Source organism: Amblyomma maculatum, chromosome 2 (assembly GCF_055883805.1).
Source record: "Amblyomma maculatum isolate TAMU_Amacu chromosome 2, ASM5588380v1, whole genome shotgun sequence".
In the NCBI taxonomy this organism is placed as follows: Eukaryota; Metazoa; Arthropoda; class Arachnida; order Ixodida; family Ixodidae; genus Amblyomma; species Amblyomma maculatum.
The window spans coordinates 162,444,644-162,453,663 of record NC_139345.1 but is presented as its reverse complement, the minus strand read 5'-3'; the positions used below and the strand labels follow the sequence as shown (position 1 = coordinate 162,453,663).

At 46.2% G+C, this 9,020-nt stretch overlaps 1 pseudogene; it reads left to right on the top strand.

Annotated features, from left to right (window-relative positions):
* The first annotated feature begins 3,382 nt into the window (after window positions 1–3,382).
* LOC146200323 (uncharacterized) lies at window positions 3,383–4,768 on the top strand (annotated as a pseudogene).
* The last annotated feature ends 4,252 nt before the right edge of the window (window positions 4,769–9,020 follow it).

The window sequence follows — 9,020 nt, the reverse complement described above, 5'->3', positions numbered from 1 at the left end:
ATGAGGTAAGTTCGAGAGGAGGCTTTCCAGGCTTCAAAAGAGCAACCAGGCGGCTAATTTTCCAGTGTTCAGGAACAGTACTAGAAGCCCATATATCATTGAAGTAATTAAGTAGTGCAGTTCTACCATCCTTGCCTAGGTTCGATAAGGTTGAATATGTAATCCCGTCAGGACCAGGTGCAGATGAATGCCGACAAGAAGCAAGAGCGGCGTCTAATTCAGCTATTGTAAAGGGCACGTCGTATTGATCATTCGGCGAAGGTGGTGCAAAAACCTCTGAAATTGGTAACTGTGCCTGGTTTGTGCCCACAACCATTTTACAAAAATCTTCAGCTACGTCAACTTCATTGCGGCGTTGGTAAAGGGCCAGGGCACGAAAAGGGTGCCTTTCTTGCGGAGGTGTGCGCAAGCTTCTCGCAACATGCCAGATACGCGACAGGGGCTTACGGGGATCCAGTGATGAGCAGAACTGTCTCCAACGTTGTCGTCCTAACCTCTCCAGGTGACGTAAAACTTGTCGTCTAGCTCGGCGAGAAAGTGCGAGATCTTGCGCGGATTTCGTTCTTCTGTACTTCCTTTCAGCCCGCCGACGGATCGCGCGAAGCCGCTCGAATTCCACGTCGATGCTGGACACTGACACCGGCACACAAACATAGCGAGTGTTCTCACTGAGAGAGGAAGTAATGAGTCCTTCTATTTGAGATGGTGACTGGAGGTCCACGCTGGAAGTCTCCACCGCTGCCCTAAAGGCGGGCCAGTCTGTGTATTGCACACGAGGTGAAGTGGCAGGTGCAAACCACTTGATGCATATGTACGTTGGTATGTGATCACTGCCATGTGTTTCCACATCACTACACCAAGAAACGGAGGGATGGAGGTTTCTGGAAACAAACGCCACATCCAAGCAGCTGCTGTAGGTTGTTCCGCGTAGAAACGTCGGTGAGCCGTCGTTTATATTGACGAGATATTGCGTATGCATAAAGTCTGCCAGGTCTCTTCCTCTATTATCAAGCAATGAATATAAGGCATGCAGGTTGCCACTAAATGCGCCTGATAAAAAAATTTGAAACATTGAATGGATCAACAGAGACAGTACAAGAAAGGGGCAGTCGTGTGATTAGTGGGGGAAAGACAATGGTGGGAGGAAATTATGAAACGACCGGCTGATTAGGCTGAATCAAGAAAGGGCAGAAAGGAGTTTATAAGCTTAGTGGCGTAAGCTGCCGCCCGATACAATGAGCAAGGCAAGTAGAATTCATCTGTCCATCCACGTTTTAGGCAGACGGGCGCGCTGCCGATTATCGCCGCCTGTACTGAAACGAGAATAATTATAGCGAAAACTAACAAAGCCTTGCCAGTTGCCGCGTCCGCCTCTTGTGGGCAACGTCGTTTAGAACAAAGAACCCACACGAGGTATGCACATCTTTGATATTTGCAACAGGAAATGTATATGTGTATATAACACCAATAAAATGCAGGCGATAAACGGAGAGAGCAGATACTTACGTAGGGCTTCAGAGTCAGAGGAGATGCCAAGAGAGCGATAACCACAGCCACAACGACGTAGCGTGCACAGTTCGCGCGTTAACGCGTCCTCTCGGAGTAGCGTGCTAGGGCACGGCCGGTCTCGAGGGGGAGAGCGCGCGCTAAGAGAGAAACGCGCTCTCCCTCGAGACCGGCAGTGGCTAGGGAGGGTGGAAAATCGGCGCCAAAAATTTCTCGCGTGCTCACGCGTCCCCCTGGTGGGAGCTTCGTTCTTCAAAGTGATGACGACGCGCTATTTGAAGAACGGCAGGTCTCCCAAGCGCAGACACGAAGCGAAATAGGAAAAGAGTGCCTGATAAAAAAGTTGTGAATATTTATTTATTTTTTACTCAGTAAAAATTTCGAAAACACACAAGGCTAGGAGGCTAGGAGATTTGATAAAATCCTCAGAATCAATCCGATCGTACGGGGAAAGTAAGCGCAAAAAAAGACAAACACAAGAAAGGAGACAGGACAAAGGGCTACTGTACAACCGTAGCGCGTTGATTGATTGATTGATGTAGAACTTGTTGCTGAGCTAGTTGGTTCATGATCATACGATCGTACGGGGAAAGTAAGCGCAAAAAAAAAGAGACAAACACAAGAGAGGATACAGGACAACTGGCTACTGTACAACTGTAGCGCGTTGTCCTGTATCCTCTCTTGTGTTTGTCTCTTTTTTTTTGCGCTTACTTTCCCCGTACGATCGTACGATCATGAACCAACTAGCCCAGCAACAAGTTCTACATCAATCCAATCCAGTCCAATCCTTTGATTGATTGATTGATTTGTAGGAAGGGAAAGGCGCAGTAACTGTCTCACTTGTTTTCTGTGGACACCTCAACCGCGCCGTAAGGGAACTAAGGGAGGGAGGGGGCAGTGAAAGTCGGAAGAGAGAAAGAGGAGCCGTAGTGGAGGGCTACGGAGTAATTTCCATTTTGTTATCTGGGAGTCTGGGACCATCGCCTTTGTCTTTTGTTTGTCTTTCTGGCATACTTTTTGGCACTTCGGAGCTGAACAGCCTCTTTCGCGCTCCACAATGAGCGATAAGTTTCGAAAGTATTATGTCGTCAAAAAACAGTTCAAGGAAGCCTTGGCGGAGCTCGGCATCGAGCGAGCACCAGCGCAATCTCCCACTAGGCGTAGCAAGCGACCGAGAAGCGTCGAGATGAGCATCGACGACGGCGCTTGCACCAGTGACAGCGTGCGAAGTCCACCGCTACAAGTCAGCTTGGGCGCGGTTGGCTCCAATGACAGCGGACCAGCTTCGCCGCTGCAGGTCGGCGCCGAAGGGGCTGGCCCCAGCAGCAGCGGATACAGACCCCCACCGCTATCAGCAGATAGCTGGGAACACTCGCCCCTCCAAATAGTGGAGGCTGACCTGAGCAAGCCAGGGTATTCATCAGAGAGCAGCTCAGGCAGTGAGGACAGTTTTTTAGGTAACTCTCCCTCAGGCAAAAAGTACTCATTTCTCGGGAACGAGAAAGTGAGCGAGTCTCATGATGGGGACCACCTATCGATAGAACAGGAGCTTGCTGTTATAGCTCGCAGGCACAACATGACTCACGCATGCCTAAATGATGTTCTTGGTTTCTGCCGTCGACATGGGATTGCAGAGCTGCCAAAAGACGCCAGAACTGTCATGCAGACGCAGAGAAAAGCAAGTTTGCAGAATGATAATTCATTTGTGCACTTCGGCCTTGAAGAGTGCATTCAGCAGGCACTTCAGCATGGTCCAGTGCCTGAATGTATCAAGCTGCATGCCAACATCGACGGCCTTCCTCTGCACAAGAGCAAGCAGACTGCTCTTTGGCCAATACTATGCCGTATCACAAACGTGAAAGGGCTAGAACCATTTATGGTGAGCGCGTACTGTGGCACAGGAAAGCCGCCCTGCCTTGAGGACCTCCTTGCCCCTTTTGTAGAAGAAGCCCGCAACCTCAGTGACAGAGGACTCGTTATAAAAGGGGTTTGTGTGAGTGTGAGCCTTACAGCAGTTATATGTGATGCTCCAGCAAGGAGTTTCGTCAAGGTGATAACTGGTCACACTGGGTACCATGGCTGCGAGCGGTGCATCCAAAAAGGCCACTACGTAGAAAACAGGCTCACATTCCCTGACCTGAACGCAGAAAAACGTACTGACACATCATTTCGGGCCCAAGAAGATCAACGGCACCATAATGGCATCTCACCATTTACATCCTTAGACATAGACATGGTGGAATCTTTTCCCACGGAGTATATGCACCTCGTATGCCTGGGGGTGATGCGACGACTTCTTCGAAGCTGGGTATCCCCAGGACATGCCAGAAGACTGGGCCGAGTTCAGCGAAGTGAGTTGAATGATCGGCTTCGAGAAGCAGCCACAGCCTTCCCGAGGTGCTTTCAGCGGAAACCCAGAGGAACTGAAGAACTTGACCGATGGAAAGCTACGGAGTTCCGCACATTTCTGTTGTACGTGGGACCTGTAGCACTCAAGCACATTTTGGACGAAGCGCTTTACAAGCACTTCATGGTTTTACATGTTGCTGTCCGAGTACTTGCCTCTCCTGAGCACCATGTGACCATGAACGAGTTTGCAAAGGGTTTGTTGATATACTTTGTACATGAATTTGGAAAGCTCTACGGATCAAAACAGCTTGTATATAATGTGCACACCCTTTCCCATTTGGCAGAGCAGTGCCTACAGCATGGCACTCTTGACGAGTTCAGTGCCTTTCCCTTTCAGAACTACCTCGGAAAGGTAAAAAAAAATGCTTCGATCAACAGACCACTCGCATAGCTTAGCAGAAGGATGTCTGAGGTGCGGCACTGTGCTCACATATCTGCCAAACAAGTGCAACAGGATGTGAAAGTCGGTGACTGTTTTCTTGTTGACAACCGCCCTGTCGTTGTCACTGAAGTGAGTGAAGAAAGGGTAAAAACTAGTGCCTTGCTCAAATCCAGGAATTTTTTCAAAATTCCAATAGAATCTTCAAGGCTAGGCATTTGGCGCTGTGGTACTGTTGGCTCTGAAACTAAGTTATGGCCTCTCACATACTTCAAGGACAAGGTCCAGTGCCTGAAGCTGGGATACAAGCAGGGTCATGTGGTTCTACCATTTCTGCACCTTTGCTGAAAAATTAATACTGAATACCCACGAAGTGTTTCTCAGTGGGACAGTAACAACTGACCGTGACGCCCAGAATCTTCTCTCTTTGGAGCCTTACGATTCTACTTGGAACTTTCTGATATTCGAGCTGCCTCACCTCATCTGTCTCCTCAGGAACTTGTAGGAAGGGCAAGAGGCCATAGTCAGAACTGGGCATGGTCTTACTGATTGGTTTCCGATCAAGAAAGGAGTGAGGCAAGGCTGTATACTGTCGCCCTGCCTATTTAACCTATATGCAGAGTGCATCATGAGGAAGGCCGGACTGGACGAGTCTTCAGCTGGAGTGAAGATTGCTGGAAAACGTATCAACAGCCTTAGATATGCGGATGATACCAATTTAATGGCAGAAAGTGAAGTGGAACTCAAGAGACTTCTAATGCGCGTACAAGAAGAGAGTGAGAAGTTTGGGCTTAAATTGAACATTAAAAAGACAAAGATCATGGCGTCTTGCCCTATCAAGTCCTGGAGCATCAATGGACATGAAGTGGAAGCTGTGACAGATTTTCTCTTCTTGGGCTCCAAGATTACCTCGGAAGGAGACTGCAGCCATGAAATTAGGAGACGCCTGCTTCTGGGAAAGAGAGCAATGGTTAGCCTTGACCGCCTAGTAAAGAGCAGAGACATTAGTCTGCCAACCAAGATCCATATAACTCGTGCTATGGTCTTTCCAGTTGTGATGTATGGATGCGAGAGTTGGACTGTGAAAAAGGCTGACCGCCGAAGAATTGACGCATTTGAATTGTGGTGCTGGCGAAGACTCTTGAGAGTTCCTTGGACTGCCAGAAGATCAAATCAGTCGATATTGTCGACCATAAACCCTGATTGCTCATTGGAGGGTCAAATTCTAAAGTTAAAGCTCAGCTACTTTGGTCATCTGATGAGAAGAGAGGAGTCGCTGGAGAAAGATTTGATGTTGGGAAAGGTTGAGGGTCGCCGGAGAAGGGGTAGGCAGCGAACGCGATGGTTAGATGGTATCCTCGAGGCACTGCAGATGAAGTTATGTGATGTTAAGAAGATGGTGAAAGACCGGAAAGCGTGGCGTGACATGGTCCATAGGGTCACGAAGAGTCGGACACGACTGAACGACTGAACTGAACTGAACTGAACCATCCCATTGCCAGTGGCATGACCAAACGATTTCATCGTTCGCTAAGGACATCCCTTAAAGCCCAGCTTGACTACCCTCTGTATTGCCTCCTCACTGGTTCTACTCAGCCTTCGTGCTGCATGCTCCGTGCGCTGTACTCTGGCAGAATTTACCTTTGGCTCACCCGTGCAGCTCCTTTCAGCTGAATTCTTTGAATCCACTCATCTGTCTAGAAGCCCCGACCATATGAATTACATGATGCAGCTCAATGAATTTTTCCACCATCTCTGAGTGCCACACCCTCTGCACGACTCTTCACCCGTTCCATTTGAACTGCACTCTCCTCTTTGTTTGGCACGGCTCTGTCTGCAAGTCGCTTCAGTGCCCCTACAGTGGCGTAATTTTTAATTCTGTATACTCAAACGGAACAAAGTTCTCCATTATCGGCATTCATGGAAGCCCTGACAGCATTTCTGTCGACCACCTGAAGATGGCCTTTCCAGACGACGCCTCACTCACTGCCTCACTGCAATCTGCCTCTCCTCTCTACAGCATGACAACCGAGCATTGCTGCATGCTGCATTTAGGATCCTTACTCAAGAAAGTTTCATCTTTGAAGACAACAGCCCTTTTCAGGGCTACCCAATTATGCTGGCAGGGTCGCGAATGCACCCCGAAGAGCCACGTGTTCCTCTCTCACAAATGCCCTCAACTCAGTAGACATGAATGAAAGGCATCAACGATCAGCGAGGCCAAGAAAAATGTAGGGGATATGAAAATGCAGATTAGTATGCAGAGAGGTGTATTGCATGTAAGGCTATAGAAGCATGAAGGTGCATTAAATTTTTATAAGATATCACAGTTTGATTAATGGGTATAACAACTAGGATTTTTTATGGTACACATTTGCATTAAAATATAGTCGCAAGATATAAGAAATATGACAATTAAGCATGCTAGGATAGCTAATATATTTTTCTTGGCATTGGCAGAGGTATGGAAGTACTTATTGCTTGTGTTCTTTGTAATGATGAGTAGTACATTATCAAACATAAATCACTAACTCATACTTCCTAGCAACTTCTGCATTTATAGTAGTTGCTTTCTCATGCCAATTTCAGTTACATCAAGCTGTTCCCCAGCTCAGAGTTCAGCATAGATCACTTGACTTATTGATTGGAATATAATTTCATTGTTAATTCAACACAACGCTGGGACCACTGTTCCTGAAGAGCTAATGACAGAGTCAGCAATTAGTGCACTTTGTACTTCTATGCGGCCGACACTGAAATGATATAGCAAAGTTTGTCGTTGGGCCATGTTTAGTCCACTGTATCTAATAAATACTTAACTCGACTTAACTAGTGCATGGTGAAACCAAAACAGTGTGAGAAAAAAATCGCTCAAATTATTGTGCAGCCACTGGTGAAGTACTACTTTGTGATCAATGCTTGCTAGAGCATTACTACAAAGAAGGCAAAACAAATTTGGTGTCAGCATTTCTACAAGGCATATTTCATTCAAATAAGTAGACTTTTTCAGCATTTCTTTCAGAAGTGCTGCAGCAGTGCACAAGAATAATAGCAACTTGAGCTTGCTAGTAGATTATGAAGTGTGGAAGTGCGAAGATGCAAGGACAACAGTGAAGAGGTGAACACCATGAGTATTTAATTCCAACAAAATATTTATAAATGCACACAATTTCTAACAGGACATTTGTGCATGCAGAAGCCTCCATATTCATTACTGCACTCAATTTGGAACTTAAAGGTCAAGAGGGATGCTGGAAAAGGGGGGGGGTGATTATGTAATGGCAAAAAAGCACCTTTCTGGGTCACATATATGTCTGAGGGCAGGCATGCTATCAGTTGCTCTGAATGACATTTGCCACTGAATAACTTATGTTAGTGCATTCCTTGATGCTAGCATATCAGAGGGTGGCATTTGCAGCCTTTATAAGGGGGGAAAGAGATTCCAGTCATAGCCATTATCTAGGCAATTGTCATGCTACCTTAATCTGTCGTTAGGCGGTGCCCCATCTGACAGATTGAAACTTTACCACAGCTCAGACAGATTGCTTCCGTGTATACTAGTTGCTTTTTGTTTTCAGTTTATCCTGAAATGTCGAAACCGGCGTATATACCTGCAGGGGGCTGAATAAAGAATGATTTGTTACATGATTATTCAGGACACCATTTCAAATGAAACATTCACCGTTTCATATACATGTCGTGGAACCGAATGTCATGATCAACTCAATGGCTATTCTTGTGCAGCTACATGCATTCAGTCATATGTCAATGTAATCGACGAAGCCCCGCGCGGTGACATCCGATCGACAGTTTGGATATCAATTGTGTGCTCTATGTGATTTTGATATGCTGCTACTTGTTCAGCAAATGATAATATGTGTACTGGCTAAATATATGTAAGTGCTGCAACAATATAACACCATTCAACATGACATGCAAGTGCGAAATTTGCAGGGAATATGGATATGACGATGATTTCATTGCCGTAAATAACTGCATGTTTACTATATATATCTGTGCACATAAATACATGCTGATTTGCATAGCACAAAACGTAAGCTGAGCTTTTTTATGTCAAGTATTGTTACATACTGCATGATTTCATTGCAAATTTAGTGTTGTCCACAGACCAAAATATCTTCAACAAGCGCCAATGAATTAATGAGATCGATCGGTTGGGAAATAAGTGATTGATTGCCCGATTGCTCGATTGTTGACATCTCGCATATGATCGGCACACTTCCCGCTCGTGACAAACAATTTATATGAATATTACTTCACCAAAATTTATGTTCAGTAGCCTTTTTCAGTTTATGAAACTGCTAGCATACTCGTTATCCTCAAGCGAAGCCCACAACTGCTGCCGGTTGATTAAAACATAACTCGACATATGTCGGTGATATCGGTGTTTGGCGCTCATTGTATGCCCATCTTGGCATCTGAGCAGTCGTCGATTTCACTTCATTTTCGCCAATGCTACACTCGACCATTTGCATTTTCTCAAACTGGTGCATTCACTCTCCACACTCGCCGAAATCGCTATGCTATTGTCCGTACTCGCGTTACGGAGGTCGATTGAGACATGGCAAACGTTTATTGCTGGTGACTGCTGAAATGCACGTGAACATATTGCCGCGAAACCTTCAAAACAGTATTTGTTGTTTTTTAACAGCCGCCGGCATACAGGCTTTCTGATTCTGGACCGCGTATCAGTTCTGTAATCTTT